We start from the raw sequence: 22,411 nt of genomic DNA, 5'->3' as shown, positions 1-22,411 counted from the left end.
AGAGATTTTTCACTTTGAAGAACAAGTACATCTGACAGTGTTATTATATAACTTTGAAAAATGGGGAAGGGGACTGGACAATTTCACCTGCCTGTCTGGCTTCCTACCACTCATAATCATTCAAGATTACAACGCGTGTCAGTGTGTGCATCTCAATTGGCACCCTGTTCCCTATATAGTGCACTACTTTAAACCTCAATTGGCACCCTGTTCCCTATATAGTGCACTACTTCTGACCTCAATTGGCACCCTGTTCCCTATTTAGTGCACTACTTTTGACCTCAATTGGCACTCTATTCCCGATATAGTGCACTACTCTGACCTCAATTGGCACCCTGTTCCCTATATAGTGCACTACTTCTGACCTCAATTGGCACTCTATTCCCTATATAGTGCACTACTTCTGACCTCAATTGGCACCCTGTTCCCTATATAGTGCAGTACTTTTGACCTCAATTGGCACTCTATTCCCTATATAGTGCACTACTTTAGACCTGAATTGGCACTCTATTCCCTATATAGTGCACTACTTCTGACCTCAATTGGCACTCTATTCCCTATATAGTGCACTACTTTAGACCTCAATTGGCACTCTATTCCCTATATAGTGCACTACTTTAGACCTGAATTGGCACTCTATTCCCTATATAGTGCACTACTTCTGACCTCAATTGGCACTCTATTCCCTATATAGTGCACTACTTTAGACCTCAATTGGCACTCTATTCCCTATATAGTGCACTACTTTAGACCTCATTTGGCACTCTATTCCCGATATAGTGCACTACTTTTACCTCAATTGGCACTCTATTCCCTATATAGTGCACTACTTTTGACCAAGGCTCTGGCCAGTGTTCCTGGTTAAATAAAATATAACATGTCAAGCCACCACCATCCCTATAAATAACTCATTGTCAGAAGGACTCAAGAACAGTATGATATTTTGAACATATTATATTATGAACATGTACGTAATACATGTGTCAATACGAATAAAGACGGATAGTCCCCTATTGCAAACTATCAGCAACTCATGTCATGAAAATGCAGGGTGGTTTAAAACCTCTAATGGATTGGTGCTAACGTAGGCTAATGTGATTAGCATAACTTAAGTAACAAGAAAATAACGCAGGACATAGACATATCTGATATGGACAGAAAGCTTGCATTCTTGTTAATCTAACTGCACTGTCCAGTTTACAGTAGCTATTACAGTGAAAGAATGCCATGCTATTGTTTGAGGAGAGTGCAACGTTATGGAAATTTATTAGAAACCAATTAGGCACAATTGTGCAGTCTTGATTCAACATTTTGAACAGAAATGCAATGGTTCATTGAATCAGTCTAAAACTTTGCACATACACTGCTACCATCTATCTGCCAAACTTTAAATTGCGCCTAGATTCCTAAATCATAAATTGGCCTTCCTCTTGCATTTCAAAGATTATGGGGATTTTTTTTTTTTAACTAACAATAAAACGTATGTTTTTTCTTTGTATTATCTTTTACCAGATTATCTCTTACCAGATGTGTTATATTCTCCTACATTAATTTCACGTTTCCACAAACTTCAAAGTGTTTCCTTTCGAATGGTATCAATAATATGCACATCCTCGCTTCAGGTTCTGAGCTACAGGCAGTTAGATTTGGGTATGTCATTTTAGGTCCTGAGCTACAGGCAGTTCGATTTGGGTATGTCATTTTAGGTCCTGAGCTACAGGCAGTTCGATTTGGGTATGTCATTTTAGGTCCTGAGCTACAGGCAGTTAGATTTGGGTATGTCATTTTAGGTCCTGAGCTACAGGCAGTTCGATTTGGGTCCTGAGCTACAGGCAGTTAGATTTGGGTTTGTCATTTTAGGCCAAAGTTGAAAAAAGGGGTCTGATCCTACACAACGAAAATGCCGAGCTGTTTAAACCCACAGCTATACGCTACATAACCAAAACTCATCTATTCTACAACACCCTGGTCATACATTTTGTCCAGGTAAAGTGTTCTTATCTGGTTCCAAGGACAACAAAAAATGACTTTATGTTACAAATCACCGGTTTCTCTAAAACACTGGCCCATTATGTTCCACAGCACCTGTTTCCCTAGAAAAATGGCCCATTATGTTCTAAAGACCACATCACATTATTCAGTTTATCGCACACACACACACACATCATTCTGTTCATCACGGTCACAGTGCAAGAGCTTTTAATTCCGTGCATTTCCGTAGAAAACTGGCCCATTATATTCCAAAGCCCCTGTTCCCCTAGAAAACTGGCCCATTGTGTTCCAAAGTCCCTGTTTCCCTAGAAACTGGGCCTTTATGTTCCAAAGCTCCTGTTTCCCTAGAAAACTGGCCCATTATATTCCAAAGCCCCTGTTCCCCTAGAAAACTGGCCCATTATGTTCCAAAGCCCCTGTTTCCCTAGAAAACTGGCCCATTATATTCCAAAGCCCCTGTTCCCCTAGAAAACTGGCCCATTGTGTTCCAAAGCCCCTGTTTCCCTAGAAACTGGCACATTGTGTTCCAAAGCCCCTGTTTCCCTAGAAACTGGCCCATTATATTCCAAAGCCCCTGTTCCCCTAGAAAACTGTGACATTATGTTCCAAAGCCCCTGTTTCCCTAGAAAACTGGCCCATTATATTCCAAAGCCCCTGTTCTCCTAGAAAACTGACCCATTATGTTCCAAAGCCCCTGTTTCCCTAGAAAACTGTCCCATTATATTCCAAAGCCCCTGTTCCCCTAGAAAACTGGGCCATTATGTTCCAAAGCACCTGTTTCCCTAGAAAACTGGCCCATTATATTCCAAAGCCCCTGTTCCCCTAGAAAACTGGGCCATTATATTCCAAAGCACCTGTTTCCCTAGAAAACTGGCCCATTATTTTCCAAAGCCCCGAAGTATGAAAAGAGAAATGCCATTTAAACACTGAACAGGAAAGATGCAGAGAGCCCTGTACATTTAGTGAGCTTTACTTTTGATTTATCTTTGACAATTAGATTCCGGTGTGTGATACAGAAGTCCCCTGTACGTCGTTGTTACTGAGTCTCTACGGTAACAGAGCAGGAATACGTCACGAATACGGCATCTTCTTTATTCACTATTTAGTGACACAACGGAGAAGAGGCGTATAGTTAGTTTTTCCCAGTCTGCTTCTGTCTGCCAGGTGCTTCGGCGTCATAATAATGATTGCCAGTCATAAGCAACCCTCCATAACATGTAAAACGTTCAGTAAAAAAAAGAAAAGAGGTTTTCATCAGCTTGATCAACAAGATGTTTTTATGACAATTTCCCAGCTGTTCGCTGCTGGAGACTTGCTAACTAACTATCGTTCTGACAGTTTGGATCCAATCAGGAAACGTTTTACATAGACCGGAGATGGAGGTAGCTGACTTTTTATTTTTTTTTCACACAGTTATATTGGTTGGAAAAAAAAAATGATACGCGTTTTTCATATTTCACATTTCATAGTTTTTATTTTATCCAATATGGAAATCATCCTATCTCAAGGAAGTACCTGAAGTAAACATGTTCCTAACATAGTGCATGTTGTTCAGCTGTCTCAGGTTGGAATATCCTAATATATGTATACTGAGTGGACAAAACATTAGGAACACCTGCTCTTTCCATGACAAAATCCAAATTAAATCAAATTGTATTAGTCATATGTGTCGAATACAACAGGTATAACCTGTGAAAGGTAAGTTAATGTAAAATCCTCTTCATGCAAATCACAGGGATCTGGGCCTGTTCCCGAGAAAGCAGTATATTGTTCGGGTCGGGCTCGTCAGGCTCGTTAAAGGGGAAAAAGGATTCTGCCAGTCGGTGGTGAGTAATTGCAGTCCTGATGTCCAGAAGTTATTTTCGGAGGATACAGGTTAAAGAAGGATTTTTAAGCCTTGAGACAATTGAGACATGGATTGTGTAACGGTTCTCTTGTTGTGTAGTAGAGGCGGACCAAAACGCAGCGTGGTGGTTGTTCATCGTATTTTAATGAAGACACTATACATGAACAAAACTAACGAAAACAAGAAACGTGAGAACAAAAACAGCCCTATCTGGTGCAAACACAAAGACAGGAACAATCACCCACAAACACACAGTGAAACCCAGGCTACCTAAATATGGTTCCCAATCAGAGACAATGACGAACACCTGCCTCTGATTGAGAACCATATCAGGCCGAACATAGAACTAGACCAAAACATAGAAAAACAAACATAGACTGCCCACCCACCTCACGCCCTGACCATACTAAATAAAACAAAAACAAAGGAAATAGAGGTCAGAACGTGACAGTACCCCCCCCCAAAGGTGCGGACTCCGGCCGCAAAACCTTGACCTATAGGGGAGGGTCTGGGTGGGCGTCTGTCCGCGGTGGCGGCTCTGGCGCGGGACGCGGACCCCACTTCGCCATTGTCTCAGTCCGCCTTATTGTCCGCCTCCGTGGCTTACTCACCATGCCCACCCCTCTCAATGACCCCACTGGACAGAGGGGCTGCTTGGGACAGAGGGGCAGCTTCTCGGGACAGAGGGACAGCTGCTCGGGACAGAGGGACAGCTGCTCGGGACAGAGGGACAGCTGCTCGGGACAGAGGGACAGCTGCTCGGGACAGAGGGACAGCTGCTCGGGACAGAGGGACAGCTGCTCCGGGCGGAGGGGCTCTAGCGGCCCCTGGCTGACTGGCGGCACTGGCGGCCCCTGGCTGACTGGCGGCCCCTGGCTGACTGGCGGCACTGGCGGCCCCTGGTTGACTGGCGGCGCTGGCGCTGGGCTGACTGGCGGCACTGGCGGCCCCTGGTTGACTGGCGGCACTGGCGGCCCCTGGCTGACTGGCGGCCCCTGGCTGACTGGCGGCACTGGCGGCCCCTGGCTGACGGGCGGCATTGGCGGCTCCTGGCAGACGGGCGGCACTGGCGGCGCTGGGCAGACGGGCGGCGCTGGGCAGACGGGCGGCACTGGCGGCGCTGGGCAGACGGGCGGCGCTGGCGGCGCTGGGCAGACGGGCGGCGCTGGCGGCGCTGGGCAGACGGGCGGCGCTGGCGGCGCTGGGCAGACGGGCGGCGCTGGCGGCGCTGGGCAGACGGGCGGCGCTGGCGGCGCTGGGCAGACGGGAAGCTCCGATGGCGCCGGGCAGACGCGAAGCTCCGACAGAGGCGCCGGGCAGACGGGAAGCTCCGGCAGAGGCGCCGGACAGGCGGGAGGCTCCGGCAGAGGCGCCGGACAGGCGGGAGGCTCCGGCAGAGGCGCCGGACAGGCGGGAGGCTCCGGCAGAGGCGCCGGACAGGCGGGAGGCTCCGGCAGAGGCGCCGGACAGGCGGGAGGCTCCGGCAGAGGCGCCGGACAGGCGGGAGGCTCCGGCAGAGGCGCCGGACAGGCGGGAGGCTCCGGCAGCGGCGCCGGACAGGCGGGAGGCTCCGGCAGAGGCGCCGGACAGGCGGGAGGCTCCGGCAGAGGCGCCGGACAGGCGGGAGGCTCCGGCAGAGGCGCCGGACAGGCGGGAGGCTCCGGCAGCGCTGGAGAGGAGGAAGGTTCTGGACGGATGGGCCGGAGAGACAGCCTGGTACGGGGAGCTGCCACCGGAGGGCTGGGGTGTGGAGGTGGTGACGGATAGACCGGGCCGTGCAGGCGCACTGGAGCTCTTGAGCACCGAGCCTGCCCAACCTTACCCGGTTGAATGGTCCCGGTCGCCCTGCCAGTGCGGCGAGGTGGAATAGCCCGCACTGGGCTATGCAGGCGAACCGGGGACACCGTGCGCAAGGCTGGTGCCATGTAAGCCGGCCCAAGGAGACGCACTGGAGACCAGATGCGTAGAGCCGGCTTCATGGCACTTGGCTCGATGCCCACTCTAGCCCGGCCGATACGCGGAGCTGGAATGTACCGCACCGGGCTGTGCACCCGCACTGGGGACACCGTGCGCTCCACAGCATAACACGGTGCCTGCCCGGTCTCTCTAGCCCCCCGGTAACCACAGGAAGTTGGCTCAGGTCTCCTACCTGGCGTAGCCATACTCCCTGTTAGCCCCCCCCCAAGAAATTTTTGGGGCTGACTCCCGGGCTTCCATCCGCTACGCCGTGCTGCCTCCTCATATCTGCGCCTCTCAGCTTTCGCCGCCTCCAGTTCTTCCTTGGGGCGGCGATATTCTCCGGGCTGAGCCCAGGGTCCTTTACCGTCCAGTTCTTCCTCCCATGTCCATTTCTCCAGGTGGTGCAGCCTCTCCCACTGCAGCTGCTGCTGCTCCTGCTGCTGCTGCCTCTGTTGCCTCTCCTGTGGCTCCTGTCTGTTAACACGCTGCTTGGTCCGTTGGTGGTGGGTGATTCTGTAACGGTTCTCTTGTTGTGTAGTAGAGGCGGACCAAAACGCAGCGTGGTGGTTGTTCATCGTATTTTAATGAAGACACTATACATGAACAAAACTAACGAAAACAAGAAACGTGAGAACAAAAACAGCCCTATCTGGTGCAAACACAAAGACAGGAACAATCACCCACAAACACACAGTGAAACCCAGGCTACCTAAATATGGTTCCCAATCAGAGACAATGACGAACACCTGCCTCTGATTGAGAACCATATCAGGCCGAACATAGAACTAGACCAAAACATAGAAAAACAAACATAGACTGCCCACCCACCTCACGCCCTGACCATACTAAATAAAACAAAAACAAAGGAAATAGAGGTCAGAACGTGACAGATTGTGTGTGTGCCATTCAGAAGGTGAATGGGCAAGACAACATATTTAAGTCCCTCTGAACGAGGTGGGGTAGTAGGTTTCAGGTGCACCGGTTTGAATACTACGCTGCTGGGTTTTTAAAGCTCAACCGTTTCCAGTGTGTATCAAGAATGGTCCACCACCCAAAGGACATCCAGCCAACTTGACACAACTGTGGAAAGCATTGGATTAAACATGGGCCAGCTTTCAACATCTTGTAGAGTCCATGCCCCGCCAAATTAAGGATTGGGGGGAGGGGGGGAACTAGCTAAACTTGGCTTTTGGCCAGGATGAGTATTCTGTATTGTAGGCTTTAATTTAAAACCCTTCTACTTAGTTTCCTAGCCTGGTCCCAGACATGTCTGGTCTGACAATAAGTCACAGAGTTGGTTTGATAGCCTGAGTTCCTGTCTGTTTGTGCTATTTGTTTCCTACTGCTGGTCTGTTATGGTTAAGAGGATCATGATGGTTTAAAGAGCTTTCAGACAGACTGGACCTCTCTACTATGTGATGGCTGTTCGAAGTTCTCAAGAGGAGAGGGAGATGCGCAGAGGAGAGTGAGAAGAGGAGAGGGAGTGGGAGAGAAGAGGAGAGGAGAGGAGAGGGAGAAGAGGAGAGGGATGGCGAGAGAAGAGGAGAGGGATGGCGAGAGGAGAGGGAGGAGAAGAGAAAAGAGGAGAGGAGAGGGAGAAGAGGAGAGGGAGTGGGAGAGAAGAGGAGAGGGAGGGCGAGAGAAGAGGAGAGGGAGAAGAGGGAGTGGGAGAGAAGAGGCGAGGGAGGGAGGGTGAGAGGAGAGGGGGGGAAGAGAAATGAGGAGAGGGAGTAGAGAGAGATAGTGAGTGAGAGAGAGGAGAGGGGGAGAGACAGAGAGTGAGAGAGAGGGAGCGAGAGAGAGAGAGGAGAGGGGAGAGAGGCAGAAGGCTTATATATAGAGAGTGATAGCAAGCGAGGGGGAGAGAGGCAGAGAGAAAGTGGAGAGAGAGGGAGAGAGAGAGAGAGAGAGAGAGAGAGAGAGAGAGAAGAAAGGCAGAGAGATAGTGGAAACCTACCAAAAATCTATCAGGCAACAACAAATTCAATCCCTTTTAAACAACTTTGTGGACAAAACATTCCACTGTAATGGTGAAGGTGTAATCTTGGCAGTAGAAAACTTAAACAGTATATTTGACCACTCAGCTTCCCTATCAAATCTAAAAATGTCAAACAGAAAACCAAAGAAAAATAACAACAATGACAAATGGTTTGATGAAGAATGCAAAAACTTAAGAAAGAAATTGTGAAACCTATCCAACCAAAAACATAGAGACCCAGAAAACCTGAGTCTACGCCTTCACTATGGTGAATCATTAAAACAATACAGAAATACACTACGGAAAAAGAAGGAACTGCACGTCAGCAATTAGCTCAATATAATTTAACAATCAATAGACTCAAACCACTTCTGGGAAAATTGGAAATTGGAAAACACTAAACATACAACAACACAAAGAGTTATCTATCCAAAATGGAGATGTATGGATAAACCACTTCTCCAATCTTTTTGTCCCTATAAAAATAAATAAACAGCAAAAACATATAGATGATCAAATACAAGTCTTAGAATCTATAATCTTAAGAATCTTAATAATCTAAACTATTAAGACTACCAGAACCCAATAGATTCTCCAATTACATTGAATGAACTACAGGACAAAATACACACCCTCCAACCCTACACCCTCCAACCCAAACAGTCCTGTGGTGTTGATGGTATGGCAAATGAAATGATGAAATATACAGACAACAAATTCCAATTGGCAAACAAAACAAAACAAAGACAAAATGTTCTCATGCTTTGTTGATTTCAAAAAAGCCTTTGACTCAATTTGGCATGAGGGTCTGCTATACAAATTGATGGAAAGTGGTGTTGGGGGAAAAATGTACGACATTATAAGTGTGCGGTTAAAATTGGCAAAAAAACACACACATTTCTTCACACAGGGTTGTGGGGTTAGACAGGGATGCAGCTTAAGCCCCACCTTCTTTAACATATATGTCAATGAATTGGTGAGGGCACTAGGACAGTCTGCAGCACCCGGCCTCACCCTAGTAGAATCTGAAGTCAAATGTCTACTGATTGCTGATGATCTGGTGCTTCTGTCACAAACCAAGGAGGGCCTACAGCAGCACCCAGATCTTCTGTACATATTCTGTCAGAACTGGGGCCTGACAATACATCTCAGTAAAACAAAAATAATGGTGTTCCAAAAAAGGTCCAGTTGCCAGAACCACACATACAATTTCCATCTCAACACCATTGCCCTAGAGCACGCAAAAATCTATACATACCTCAGCCTAAACATCAGCGACACAGGTAAATCGCACAAAGCTGTGAACGATCTGAGAGACAAGGCAAGAAGGGCCTTCTATGCCATCAAAATGAACATAAAATTTGACATACCAAATAGAATCTGCAAAAAAAATATGTGAATCAGTTAAAGAACCCTTTATAGGTCTGGGGTCTGCTGACCAATCAAGAATTCATTAAATGGGACAAGCACCAAATCGAGACTCTGTATACAGAATTCTGCAAAAAATATCCCCAGTGTACAACGTAAAACACCAAATAATGCATGTAGAGCAGAATTAAGCCGATACCCGCTAATTTTCAAAATCCAGAAAAGAGCTTTTAAATTCTACAACCACGTAAAAGGAAGCAATTCCCAAACCTTCCATAAGAAAGCCATCACCTACAGAGAGATTAACCTGGACCCCTAAGCAAGCTGGTCTTGGGGCTCTGTTCACAAACACAAACAGACCTCACAGAGCCCCAGGACAGCAACATAATTAGACCCAACCAAATCATGAGAAAACAAAAAGATAATTACTTGACACATTGGAAATAATTTACAAACAAACTACGCAAACTAGAATGTTTTTTGGCCCTTAACAGAGAGTACCCAGTGGCAGAATACCAGACCACTGTGACTGACCCAAACTTAAGGAAAACGTTGACTATGTACAGACTCAGTGAGCACAGCCTTGCTTTTGAGAAAGACCATAGTAGGTAGACCAGGCTCACAAGAGAAGACAGGCTATGTGCACACTGCCCACAAAATGAGGTGGAAACTGAGCTGCACTTCTTAACCTCCTGCCCAATGTATGACCATATTAGAGAGACATATTTTCCTCAGATTACACAGACCCATAAAGAATTCGAAAACAAACAGAATTTTTATAAACTCCCAAATCTACTCGGTGAAATTCCACAGTGTGCCATCACAGCAGCAACATGTGTGACCTGTTGCCACAAGAAAAGGTTAACCACTGAAGAACAAACAACATTGTAAATACAACCCATACTTATGTTTATTTATTTTCCCTTTTATACTTTAACTATTTGCACATCGATACAACACCATATATCGACAGAATATGACATTTGAAATATCTTTATTATTTTGGAACTTCTGTGAGTGTAGTGTTTGCTGTTCCTTTTTATTATTTCTTTCACTTTTGTTTATTATCTACTTCACTAGCTCTGGCTAGTTAAAAAACTTCTTTAGGGTTGGTGTGTCCCCCGAGGGACAGTTGAGCTAATGTGATTAGCATGAGGTTGTAAGTAACAAGAACGTTTCCCAGGATATAGACATATCTGATATTGGCAGAAAGCTACAATTCTTGTTAATCGAACTGCACTGTCCGATTTACAGTAGCTATTACAGTAAAAGAATACCATACTATTGTTTGAGGAGAGTGCACAGTCTTGAACTTGAAAAGTTATTAATAAACAAATTAGGCACATTTGGGCAGTCTGATGCAAAATTTTGAACAGAAATGCAACACACTAAAACTTTGCAAGTGCACAGCTGCCATCTAGTGGCCAATGTATAAATTGCACCTGGGCTGGAATAACACACTATGTATTTTCTCTTGCATTTCAAAGATGATGGTACATAAAAAATACAAAATACATTTATCAGATCTAATGTGTTATGTTCTCCTACATTCCTTTCACATTTCCACAAACTTCAACGTGTTTCCTTCCCAAATGGTACCAAGAAAATGCATATCCTTGCTTCAGGGCCTGAGCTGCAGGCAGTTAGATTTGGGTATGTCATTTTCGGTGAAAATTGAAAAAAAGGGGCCAATCCTTAAGAGGTTTTTAACATATGTTTCCAATGCCAATAAAGCCCTTGAATAGAATTGAATTGAGTGGAGAGCAAGGCAGAGAGAGAGAGAGAGTGAAAGACCAGAGTTTCATCTGCCAGAAGGTCTTGTCCGAATAAAACACAAACAAGCTCAGTGACAAACAATGACAATAGGTGCTATTGTCTGCATGATCATCATTTCCACTTTCCAGGTGCATGAAGAGTAAAGGAAACATTCTCTTTTTTTGTAGGACAATCAAAGGGGGATTAAAAAAAAATGCTTCTTTATTGTTGAAAGATACCAACGTTTGGCTGTGTATTGCCTTCTTCAGAGTGCTTGTAGCCATAGTTCAGGTGTTTCAGATGAAAATGCTTCTTTATTGTTGAAAGATACCAACGTTGGGCTGTGTATTGCCTTCTTCAGAGTGCTTGTAGCCATAGTTCAGGTGTTTCAGATGAAAATGCTTCTTTATTGTTGAAAGATACCAACGTTGGGCTGTGTATTGCCTTCTTCAGAGTGCTTGTAGCCATAGTTCAGGTGTTTCAGATGAAAATGCTTCTTTATTGTTGAAAAATACCAACGTTGGGCTGTGTATTGCCTTCTTCAGAGTGCTTGTAGCCATAGTTCAGGTGTTTCAGATGAAAATGCTTCTTTATTGTTGAAAGATACCAACGTTGGGCTGTGTATTGCCTTCTTCAGAGTGCTTGTAGCCATAGTTCAGGTGTTTCAGATGAAAATGCTTCTTTATTGTTGAAAGATACCAACGTTGGGCTGTGTATTGCCTTCTTCAGAGTGCTTGTAGCCATAGTTCAGGTGTTTCAGATGAAAATGCTTCTTTATTGTTGAAAGATACCAACGTTTGGCTGTGTATTGCCTTCTTCAGAGTGCTTGTAGCCATAGTTCAGGTGTTTCAGATGAAAATGCTTCTTTATTGTTGAAAGATACCAACGTTGGGCTGTGTATTGCCTTCTTCAGAGTGCTTGTAGCCATAGTTCAGGTGTTTCAGATGAAAATGCTTCTTTATTGTTGAAAGATACCAACGTTGGGCTGTGTATTGCCTTCTTCAGTGTGCTTGTAGCCATAGTTCAGGTGTTTCAGACGACTTCCACTCTAAGGGCAGCAGCCAGACTGAGTAGTGAGTAGTGAGTAGTTGATGATGTAGAGAGTGTTAATTCCACAGAGGGAATAAACGAACATCCTAGACATGTCCGTTTTGTTTTTATTAAAAAAGTGGTGGAAAGAGTCAAACCAGTAATATAAACATAATATCTTTATTTATTTTATTTATCCGTTATTTTACCAGGTAAGTTGACTGAGAACACGTTCTCATTTGCAGCAACGACCTGGGGAATAGTTACAGGGGAGAGGAGGGGGATGAATGAGCCAATTGTAAACTGGGGATTATTAGGTGACCGTGATGGTTTGAGGGTCAGATTGGGAATTTAGCCAGGACACCGGGGTTAACACCCCTACTCTTACGATAAGTGCCATGGGATCTTTGAATGACCTCAGAGAGTCAGGACACCCGTTTAACGTCCCATCCGAGAGACGGCACCCTACAGAGGGCAGTGTCCCCAATCACTGCCCTGGGGCATTGGGATATTTTTTAGACCAGTGGAAAGAGTGCCTCCTACTGGCCCTCCAACACCACTTCCAGCAGCATCTGGTCTCCCATGACCAGGGCCAACCCTGCTTAGCTTCAGAAGCAAGCCAGCAGTGGTACGCAGGGTGGTATGCTGCTGGCATACCTAATGTCAATGTCTAATATCAATAACCCTGTAGTTGTATTAAGCTACGGTTACAAATGACCTTTGCAGTGAAGCCGAGCTACCTGTGGTTGTGTGTGTGATTAAGTGTGTGCATTGCTGTCTGTCTGTCTGTCTGTCTGTCTGTCTGTCTGTCTGTCTGTCTGTCTGTCTGTCTGTCTGTCTGTCTGTCTGTGTGCGTGTGCGACAGACATTCCTTCGCTGTCTGGAACAGTGAGGTGGGGAACAATTCACTGTGTGTGTTTGAATTTACGTGTGTGTGTGTTCACGTGTGTGTGTGTGTGTGTGTTTACGTGTGTATATGTAGCACACCCTGTGAGGTGTGGCTGGCAGAATGCCCACCCTACCCTCCTCTTCCTCTACCCTAGCTGGAGACAGACCATACCCTCATCATAGCCTGGGGGGAGACAGGTGGCCCCATCCAGCAGCTGTCTGGGCTGGCAATGGACTGATTTCACCCACTCAGGTGCTCAGCTACCCCACTGAAAGTGTGCCACTGAAAAGATCTCTAGCTTTTAGAATTATTTCATAGACAACATGATTCCTCTCTGGTAGGAAATAGGAGACAAGAGGCCCCATTGGCTTCCTGGTGGGTTGGCTCTAGCCTGATTTCAGGGTTCAAAAACCCTCTCAGCTACACTACACAGTTACCAGGGATAGTTTGTTACTTTAGTTACTTGACACATGAGTAGGCCACTGTTAAAAGTCACCTGTCACATACAGGACAGACTCAGAGTTACCTGTCACATACAGGACAGACTCAGAGTTACCTGTCACATACAGGACAGACTCAGAGTTACCTGTCACATACAGGACAGACTCAGAGTTACCTGTCACATACAGGACAGACTCAGAGTCACCTGTCACATACAGGACAGACTCAGAGTTACCTGTCACATACAGGACAGACTCAGAGTTACCTGTCACATACAGGACAGACTCAGAGTTACCTGTCACACACATGACAGACTCAGAGTTACCTGTCACATACAGGACAGACTCAGAGTTACCTGTCACATACAGGACAGACTCAGAGTTACCTGTCACACACATGACAGACTCAGAGTTACCTGTCACACACATGACAGACTCAGAGTTACCTGTCACATACAGGACAGACTCAGAGTTACCTGTCACATACATGACAGACTCAATAGGACTGGAAGTTGGGAAGGACAATACACACATACACACACAAAGAGTCCCTGCTGCAACCAGACACTGTGAATAGATGATGAAAGTGATGGCAGGTGGACTGGTCTTTGAAGCAGTCAATACATCCTCAGAGACCAGAATCAATCAAACGCCTCTTCCTGTCTCCCAGACAGCTCTCTGAGCCAGAGAGACCAGAATCAATCAAACGCCTCTTCCTGTCTCCCAGACAGCTCTCTGAGCCACAGAGACCAGAATCAAACGCCTCTTCCTGTCTCCCAGACAGCTCTCTGAGCCACAGAGACCAGAATCAAACGCCTCTTCCTGTCTCCCAGACAGCTCTCTGAGCCACAGAGACCAGAATCAAATGCCTCTTCCTGTCTCTCAGACAGCTCTCTGAGCCACAGAGACCAGAATCAAATGCCTCTTCCTGTCTCTCAGACAGCTCTCTGAGCCACAGAGACCAGAATCAAATGCCTCTTACTGTCTCTCAGACAGCTCTCTGAGCCACAGAGACCAGTATCAAATGCCTCTCCATTTCTCTCAGACAGCTCTCTGAGCCACAGAGACCAGTATCAAATGCCTCTCCATTTCTCTCAGACAGCTCTCTGAGCATCAGAGATCAGAATCAAAAGGCTCTCCATTTATGTCAGACAGCTCTCTGAGAGGGTGATGGGGGGTGGATAACACTAATGAAAAAATAGTTTCAAATGGTTTCTACAGGTTTCCCCACAGGAGAAACATTTTTGGATTTCAGGAAGAAATCTATTGGGTTCCAAAAAAAATATGTATGTGACTGGTAAAGTTATATCTGACTGGTAAAGTTGACTGGTAAAGTTGACTGGTAAAGTTGACTGGTAAAGTTATATCTGACTGGTAAAGTTGACTGGTAGAGTTGCCTGGTAAAGTTATATCTGACTGGTAAAGTTGACTGGTAAAGTTTGACTGGTAATATTATATCCGACTGGTAATGTTGACTGGTAAAGTTGACTGGTAAAGTTATATCTGACTGGTAAAGTTGACTGGTAAAGTTGACTGGTAAAGTTATATCTGACTGGTAAAGTTGAATCTCACTGGTAAAGTTGAATGGTAAAGTTGTATCTGACTGGTAAAGTTGTATCTGACTGGTAAAGTTGTATCTGACTGGTAAAGTTGACTGGTAAAGACTGTATCTGACTGGTAAAGTTGACTGGTAAAGTTGTATCTGACTGGTAAAGTTGACTGGTAAAGTTGTATCTGACTGGTAAAGTTGACTGGTAAAGTTGTATCTGACTGGTAAAGTTGACTGGTAAAGTTGTATCTGACTGGTAAAGTTGACTGGTAAAGTTGTATCTGACTGGTAAAGTTGACTGGTAAAGTTGTATCTGACTGGTAAAGTTGTATCTGACTGGTGAAGTTGTATCTGACTGGTAAAGTTGACTGGTAAAGTTGTATCTGACTGGTAAAGTTGACTGGTAAAGTTGTATCTGACTGGTAAAGGTGTATCTGACTGGTAAAGTTGTATCTGACTGGTAAAGTTGACTGGTAAAGTTGTATCTGACTGGTAAAGTTGACTGGTAAAGTTGTATCTGACTGGTAAAGTTGACTGGTAAAGACTGTATCTGACTGGTAAAGTTGTATCTGACTGGTAAAGTTGACTGGTAAAGACTGTATCTGACTGGAAAAGACTGTATCTGACTGGTAAAGTTGTATCTGACTGGTAAAGTTGACTGGAAAAGACTGTATCTGACTGGTAAAGACTGTATCTGACTGGTAAAGTTGACTGGTAAAGTTGTATCTGACTGGTGAAATTGTATCTGACTGGTAAAGTTGTATCTGACTGGTAAAGACTGTATCTGACTGGTAAAGTTGTATCTGACTGGTAAAGTTGACTGGTAAAGTTGACTGGTAAAGTTATATCTGACTGGTAAAGTTGAATCTCACTGGTAAAGTTGAATGGTAAAGACTGTATCTGACTGGTAAAGTTGACTGATAAAGGTTGTATCTGACTGGTAAAGTTGTATCTGACTGGTAAAGTTGACTGGTAAAGACTGTATCTGACTGGTAAAGTTGACTGATAAAGGTTGTATCTGACTGGTAAAGTTGACTGGTAAAGTTGTATCTGACTGGTAAAGTTGACTGGTAAAGTTGTATCTGACTGGTAAAGTTGACTGGTAAAGTTGTATCTGACTGGTAAAGTTGACTGGTAAAGTTGTATCTGACTGGTAAAGTTGACTGGTAAAGTTGTATCAAACTGGTAAAGTTGTATCTGACTGGTAAAGTTGACTGGTAAAGACTGTATCTGACTGGTAAAGTTGTATCTGACTGGTAAATTTGACTGGTAAAGACTGTATCTGACTGGAAAAGACTGTATCTGACTGGTAAAGTTGTATCTGACTGGTAAAGTTGACTGGTAAAGACTGTATCTGACTGGAAAAGACTGTATCTGACTGGTAAAGACTGTATCTGACTGGTAAAGTTGACTGGTAAAGTTGTATCTGACTGGTAAAGTTGTATCTGACTGGTAAAGTTGTATCTGACTGGTAAAGTTGACTGGTAAAGACTGTATCTGACTGGTAAAGACTGTATCTGACTGGTAAAGTTGTATCTGACTGGTAAAGATGTATCCGACTGGTAAAGTTGTATCTGACTGGTAAAGTTGACTGGTAAAGTTGTATCTGACTGGTAAAGTTGTATCTGACTGGTAAAGTTGACTGGTAAAGTTGTATCTGACTGGTAAAGACTGTATCTGACTGGTAAAGTTATATCTGACTGGTAAAGTTGTATCTGACTGGTAAAGTTGTATCTGACTGGTAAAGTTGACTGGTAAAGTTGTATCTGACTGGTAAAGGTGTATCTGACTGGTAAAGTTGTATCTGACTGGTAAAGTTGACTGGTAAAGTTGTATCTGACTGGTAAAGTTGACTGGTAAAGTTGTATCTGACTGGTAAAGTTGACTGGTAAAGACTGTATCTGACTGGTAAAGTTGTATCTGACTGGTAAAGTTGACTGGTAAAGACTGTATCTGACTGGAAAAGACTGTATCTGACTGGTAAAGTTGTATCTGACTGGTAAAGTTGACTGGAAAAGACTGTATCTGACTGGTAAAGACTGTATCTGACTGGTAAAGTTGACTGGTAAAGTTGTATCTGACTGGTGAAATTGTATCTGACTGGTAAAGTTGTATCTGACTGGTAAAGACTGTATCTGACTGGTAAAGTTGTATCTGACTGGTAAAGTTGACTGGTAAAGTTGACTGGTAAAGTTATATCTGACTGGTAAAGTTGAATCTCACTGGTAAAGTTGAATGGTAAAGACTGTATCTGACTGGTAAAGTTGACTGATAAAGGTTGTATCTGACTGGTAAAGTTGTATCTGACTGGTAAAGTTGACTGGTAAAGACTGTATCTGACTGGTAAAGTTGACTGATAAAGGTTGTATCTGACTGGTAAAGTTGACTGGTAAAGTTGTATCTGACTGGTAAAGTTGACTGGTAAAGTTGTATCTGACTGGTAAAGTTGACTGGTAAAGTTGTATCTGACTGGTAAAGTTGACTGGTAAAGTTGTATCTGACTGGTAAAGTTGACTGGTAAAGTTGTATCAAACTGGTAAAGTTGTATCTGACTGGTAAAGTTGACTGGTAAAGACTGTATCTGACTGGTAAAGTTGTATCTGACTGGTAAATTTGACTGGTAAAGACTGTATCTGACTGGAAAAGACTGTATCTGACTGGTAAAGTTGTATCTGACTGGTAAAGTTGACTGGTAAAGACTGTATCTGACTGGAAAAGACTGTATCTGACTGGTAAAGACTGTATCTGACTGGTAAAGTTGACTGGTAAAGTTGTATCTGACTGGTAAAGTTGTATCTGACTGGTAAAGTTGTATCTGACTGGTAAAGTTGACTGGTAAAGACTGTATCTGACTGGTAAAGACTGTATCTGACTGGTAAAGTTGTATCTGACTGGTAAAGATGTATCCGACTGGTAAAGTTGTATCTGACTGGTAAAGTTGACTGGTAAAGTTGTATCTGACTGGTAAAGTTGTATCTGACTGGTAAAGTTGACTGGTAAAGTTGTATCTGACTGGTAAAGACTGTATCTGACTGGTAAAGTTATATCTGACTGGTAAAGTTGTATCTGACTGGTAAAGTTGTATCTGACTGGTAAAGTTGACTGGTAAAGTTGTATCTGACTGGTAAAGTTGACTGGTAAAGTTGTATCAAACTGGTAAAGTTGTATCTGACTGGTAAAGGTGTATCTGACTGGTGAAGTTGTATCTGACTGGTAAAGTTGACTGGTAAAGTTGTATCTGACTGGTAAAGTTGACTGGTAAAGTTGTATCTGACTGGTAAAGGTGTATCTGACTGGTAAAGTTGTATCTGACTGGTAAAGTTGACTGGTAAAGACTGTATCTGACTGGTAAAGTTGACTGGTAAAGTTGTATCTGACTGGTAAAGTTGTATCTGACTGGTAAAGTTGACTGGTAAAGACTGTATCTGACTGGAAAAGACTGTATCTGACTGGTAAAGTTGTATCTGACTGGTAAAGTTGACTGGTAAAGACTGTATCTGACTGGAAAAGACTGTATCTGACTGGTAAAGACTGTATCTGACTGGTAAAGTTGACTGGTAAAGTTGTATCTGACTGGTAAAGTTGTATCTGACTGGTAAAGACTGTATCTGACTGGTAAAGTTGACTGGTAAAGTTGTATCTGACTGGTAAAGTTGTATCTGACTGGTAAAGTTGTATCTGACTGGTAAAGTTGTATCTGACTGGTAAAGACTGTATCTGACTGGTAAAGTTGTATCTGACTGGTAAAGTTGACTGGTAAAGTTGTATCTGACTGGTAAAGTTGTATCCGACTGGTAAAGTTGACTGGTAAAGTTGTATCTGACTGGTAAAGTTGTATCTGACTGGTAAAGTTGTATCTGACTGGTAAAGTTGTATCTGACTGGTAAAGATGTATCTGACTGGTAAAGTTGTATCTGACTGGTAAAGACTGTATCTGACTGGTAAAGTTGACTGGTAAAGTTGTATCTGACTGGTAAAGTTGTATCTGACTGGTAAAGTTGTATCTGACTGGTAAAGACTGTATCTGACTGGTAAAGTTGACTGGTAAAGTTGTATCTGACTGGTAAAGTTGTATCTGACTGGTAAAGTTGTATCTGACTGGTAAAGACTGTATCTGACTGGTAAAGTTGACTGGTAAAGTTGTATCTGACTGGTAAAGACTGTATCTGACTGGTAAAGTTGTATCTGACTGGTAAAGACTGTATCTGACTGGTAAAGTTGACTGGTAAAGACTGTATCTGACTTGTAAAGTTGACTGGTAAAGTTGTATCTGACTGGTAAAGTTGACTGGTAAAGTTGTATCTGACTGGTAAAGTTGTATCCGACTGGTAAAGTTGTATCTGACTGGTAAAGACTGTATCTGACTGGTAAAGTTGACTGGTAAAGACTGTATCTGACTTGTAAAGTTGACTGGTAAAGTTGTATCTGACTGGTAAAGTTGACTGGTAAAGTTGTATCTGACTGGTAAAGTTGACTGGTAAAGATGTATCTGACTGGTAAAGATGTATCTGACTGGTAAAGTTGTATCTGACTGGTGAAGTTGTATCTGACTGGTAAAGTTGACTGGTAAAGATGTATCTGACTGGTAAAGATGTATCTGACTGGTAAAGTTGTATCTGACTGGTGAAGATGTATCTGACTGGTAAAGTTGACTGGTAAAGTTGTATCTGACTGGTAAAGTTGTATCTGACTGGTAAAGTTGTATCTGACTGGTAAAGTTGACTGGTAAAGTTGTATCTGACTGGTAAAGTTGACTGGTAAAGTTGTATCTGACTGGTAAAGTTGTATCTGACTGGTAAAGTTGTATCTGACTGGTAAAGTTGTATCTGACTGGTAAAGTTGTATCTGACTGGTAAAGTTGACTGGTAAAGTTGTATCTGACTGGTAAACTTGACTGGTAAAGTTGTATCTCACTGGTAAAGTTGACTGGTAAAGTTGTATCTGACTGGTAAAGTTGACTGGTAAAGACTGTATCTGACTGGTAAAGATGTATCTGACTGGTAAAGTTGTATCTGACTGGTAAAGTTGACTGGTAAAGACTGTATCTGACTGGTAAAGTTGTATCTGACTGGTAAAGACTGTATCTGACTGGTAAAGACTGTATCTGACTGGTAAAGTTGTATCTGACTGGTAAAGACTTTTTCTGACTGGTAAAGTTGTATCTGACTGGTAAAGTTGACTGGTAAAGAATGTATCTGACTGGTAAAGACTGTATCTGACTGGTAAAGACTGTATCTGACTGGTAAAGACTGTATCTGACTGGTAAAGACTGTATCTGACTGGTAAAGACTATCTGACTGGTAAAGTTGACTGGTAAAGACTGTATCTGACTGGTAAAGTTGACTGGTAAAGTTGTATCTGACTGGTAAAGTTGTATCTGACTGGTAAAGTTGTATCTGACTGGTAAAGTTGTATCTGACTGGTAAAGTTGTATCTGACTGGTAAAGTTGACTGGTAAAGTTGTATCTGACTGGTAAACTTGTATCTCACTGGTAAAGTTGACTGGTAAAGTTGTATCTGACTGGTAAAGTTGACTGGTAAAGACTGTATCTGACTGGTAAAGATGTATCTGACTGGTAAAGTTGTATCTGACTGGTAAAGTTGACTGGTAAAGACTGTATCTGACTGGTAAAGTTGTATCTGACTGGTAAAGTTGACTGGTAAAGTTGTATCTGACTGGTAAAGACTGTATCTGACTGGTAAAGACTGTATCTGACTGGTAAAGTTGTATCTGACTGGTAAAGACTTTTTCTGACTGGTAAAGTTGTATCTGACTGGTAAAGTTGACTGGTAAAGAATGTATCTGACTGGTAAAGACTGTATCTGACTGGTAAAGACTGTATCTGACTGGTAAAGACTGTATCTGACTGGTAAAGACTGTATCTGACTGGTAAAGACTATCTGACTGGTAAAGTTGACTGGTAAAGACTGTATCTGACTGGTAAAGTTGACTGGTAAAGTTGTATCTGACTGGTAAAGTTGACTGGTAAAGTTTTATCTGACTGGTAAAGTTGACTGGTAAAGTTGTCTCTGACTGGTAAAGTTGACTGGTAAAGTTGTCTCTGACTGGTAAAGTTGTATCTGACTGGTTTAGTTGTATCTGACTGGTAAAGTTGTATCTGACTGGTAAAGTTGACTGGTAAAGTTGTATCTGACTGGTAAAGTTGACTGGTAAAGTTGTCTCTGACTGGTAAAGTTGACTGGTAAAGTTTTATCTGACTGGTAAAGTTGACTGGTAAAGTTGTCTCTGACTGGTAAAGTTGACTGGTAAAGTTGTCTCTGACTGGTAAAGTTGTATCTGACTGGTTTAGTTGTATCTGACTGGTAAAGTTGTATCTGACTGGTAAAGTTGACTGGTAAAGTTGTATCTGACTGGTAAAGTTGACTGGTAAAGTTGTCTCTGACTGGTAAAGTTGACTGGTAAAGTTGTCTCTGACTGGTAAAGATGTATCTGACTCACATGGCTTTATTTTCTGTGTCTCACTAGTAAGATCTGCTCCGTAAGATACAGGACCTTTGATTTTATAGAAATGACAAGATTGGTACTTGCTCCGATCAGGGAGCCACCGAATCCCCTGATACATAGCTATTTTCCAAATTGCACCCTCTTCCCTTTTTAGGGCACTACTTTTCTCCAAAGACATTCCGAAACCCCATAAGGCTCCAGTTTATAAGTTGTGCACTACATAGGGAATAAGCTGCCATTTGGGATCCACTCACACTGAATCATCTACTCACCTCCGACATAATTTGAAGCTGATTGTCATTGCAGTCTGGCCTGGTCCAAGATTTCCCTTTATCAATATGGAAATGGCATCTCGTTAATGGGACTTTCGTTGCAGGAATTCGATTAGACTGACCATCTTTGGGGACGGGGTACAAATGTGCACTGAAGACCTTGAAACTTAGCTTACATGTTTTGAAAAGAAAGGGAGTTAAATATATCAAGACGGACGAAGGACCAAGGGAGGTTCAGTCACGCACAGGCACACGCACCGACACACACGCACGCGACACACACACAGAAACACACACACGCACGCACACACCGACACACACACGCACGCATGCACCGACACACACACACACACAGAAACACACACAGGCACACACACGCACACACACACACACGCACCAACACACACACACACACGCATGCACGCATGCACTGACACACACACACACACACGCATGCGACACACACACACACAGAAACACACACACGCACGCATGCACCGACACACACACACGCACGCGACACACACACACACACACAAACGCACGCACACACCGACACACACACACACAGAAACACACATCTCTTACACACTCAGAGCATTGGCCCGGCTCCTGCTTCTCTCTAGTATTGTACTGCTCCTCTGTGTGTCCCCAGGATACAGCACAACAAATTCTGCTCTAGATGCACAGACACACACACACACCGACACACACAAAAACACACATGTGTACATACACACACACTTCTTGCTGTAAATACACACTTGCGTGCATGTACACACACACACACAAACACCTCCTGCTGGATTACACACTTCCTCCTCATTACCCAATCCTCTGTGGGTATATTATCAACTGACATTCTGAA

This window comes from Oncorhynchus mykiss, chromosome 8 (assembly GCF_013265735.2).
Source record: "Oncorhynchus mykiss isolate Arlee chromosome 8, USDA_OmykA_1.1, whole genome shotgun sequence".
NCBI lineage: Eukaryota > Metazoa > Chordata > Actinopteri > Salmoniformes > Salmonidae > Oncorhynchus > Oncorhynchus mykiss.
The sequence above is the reverse complement of the archived record's forward strand: the minus strand, read 5'-3'. Positions refer to the sequence as shown.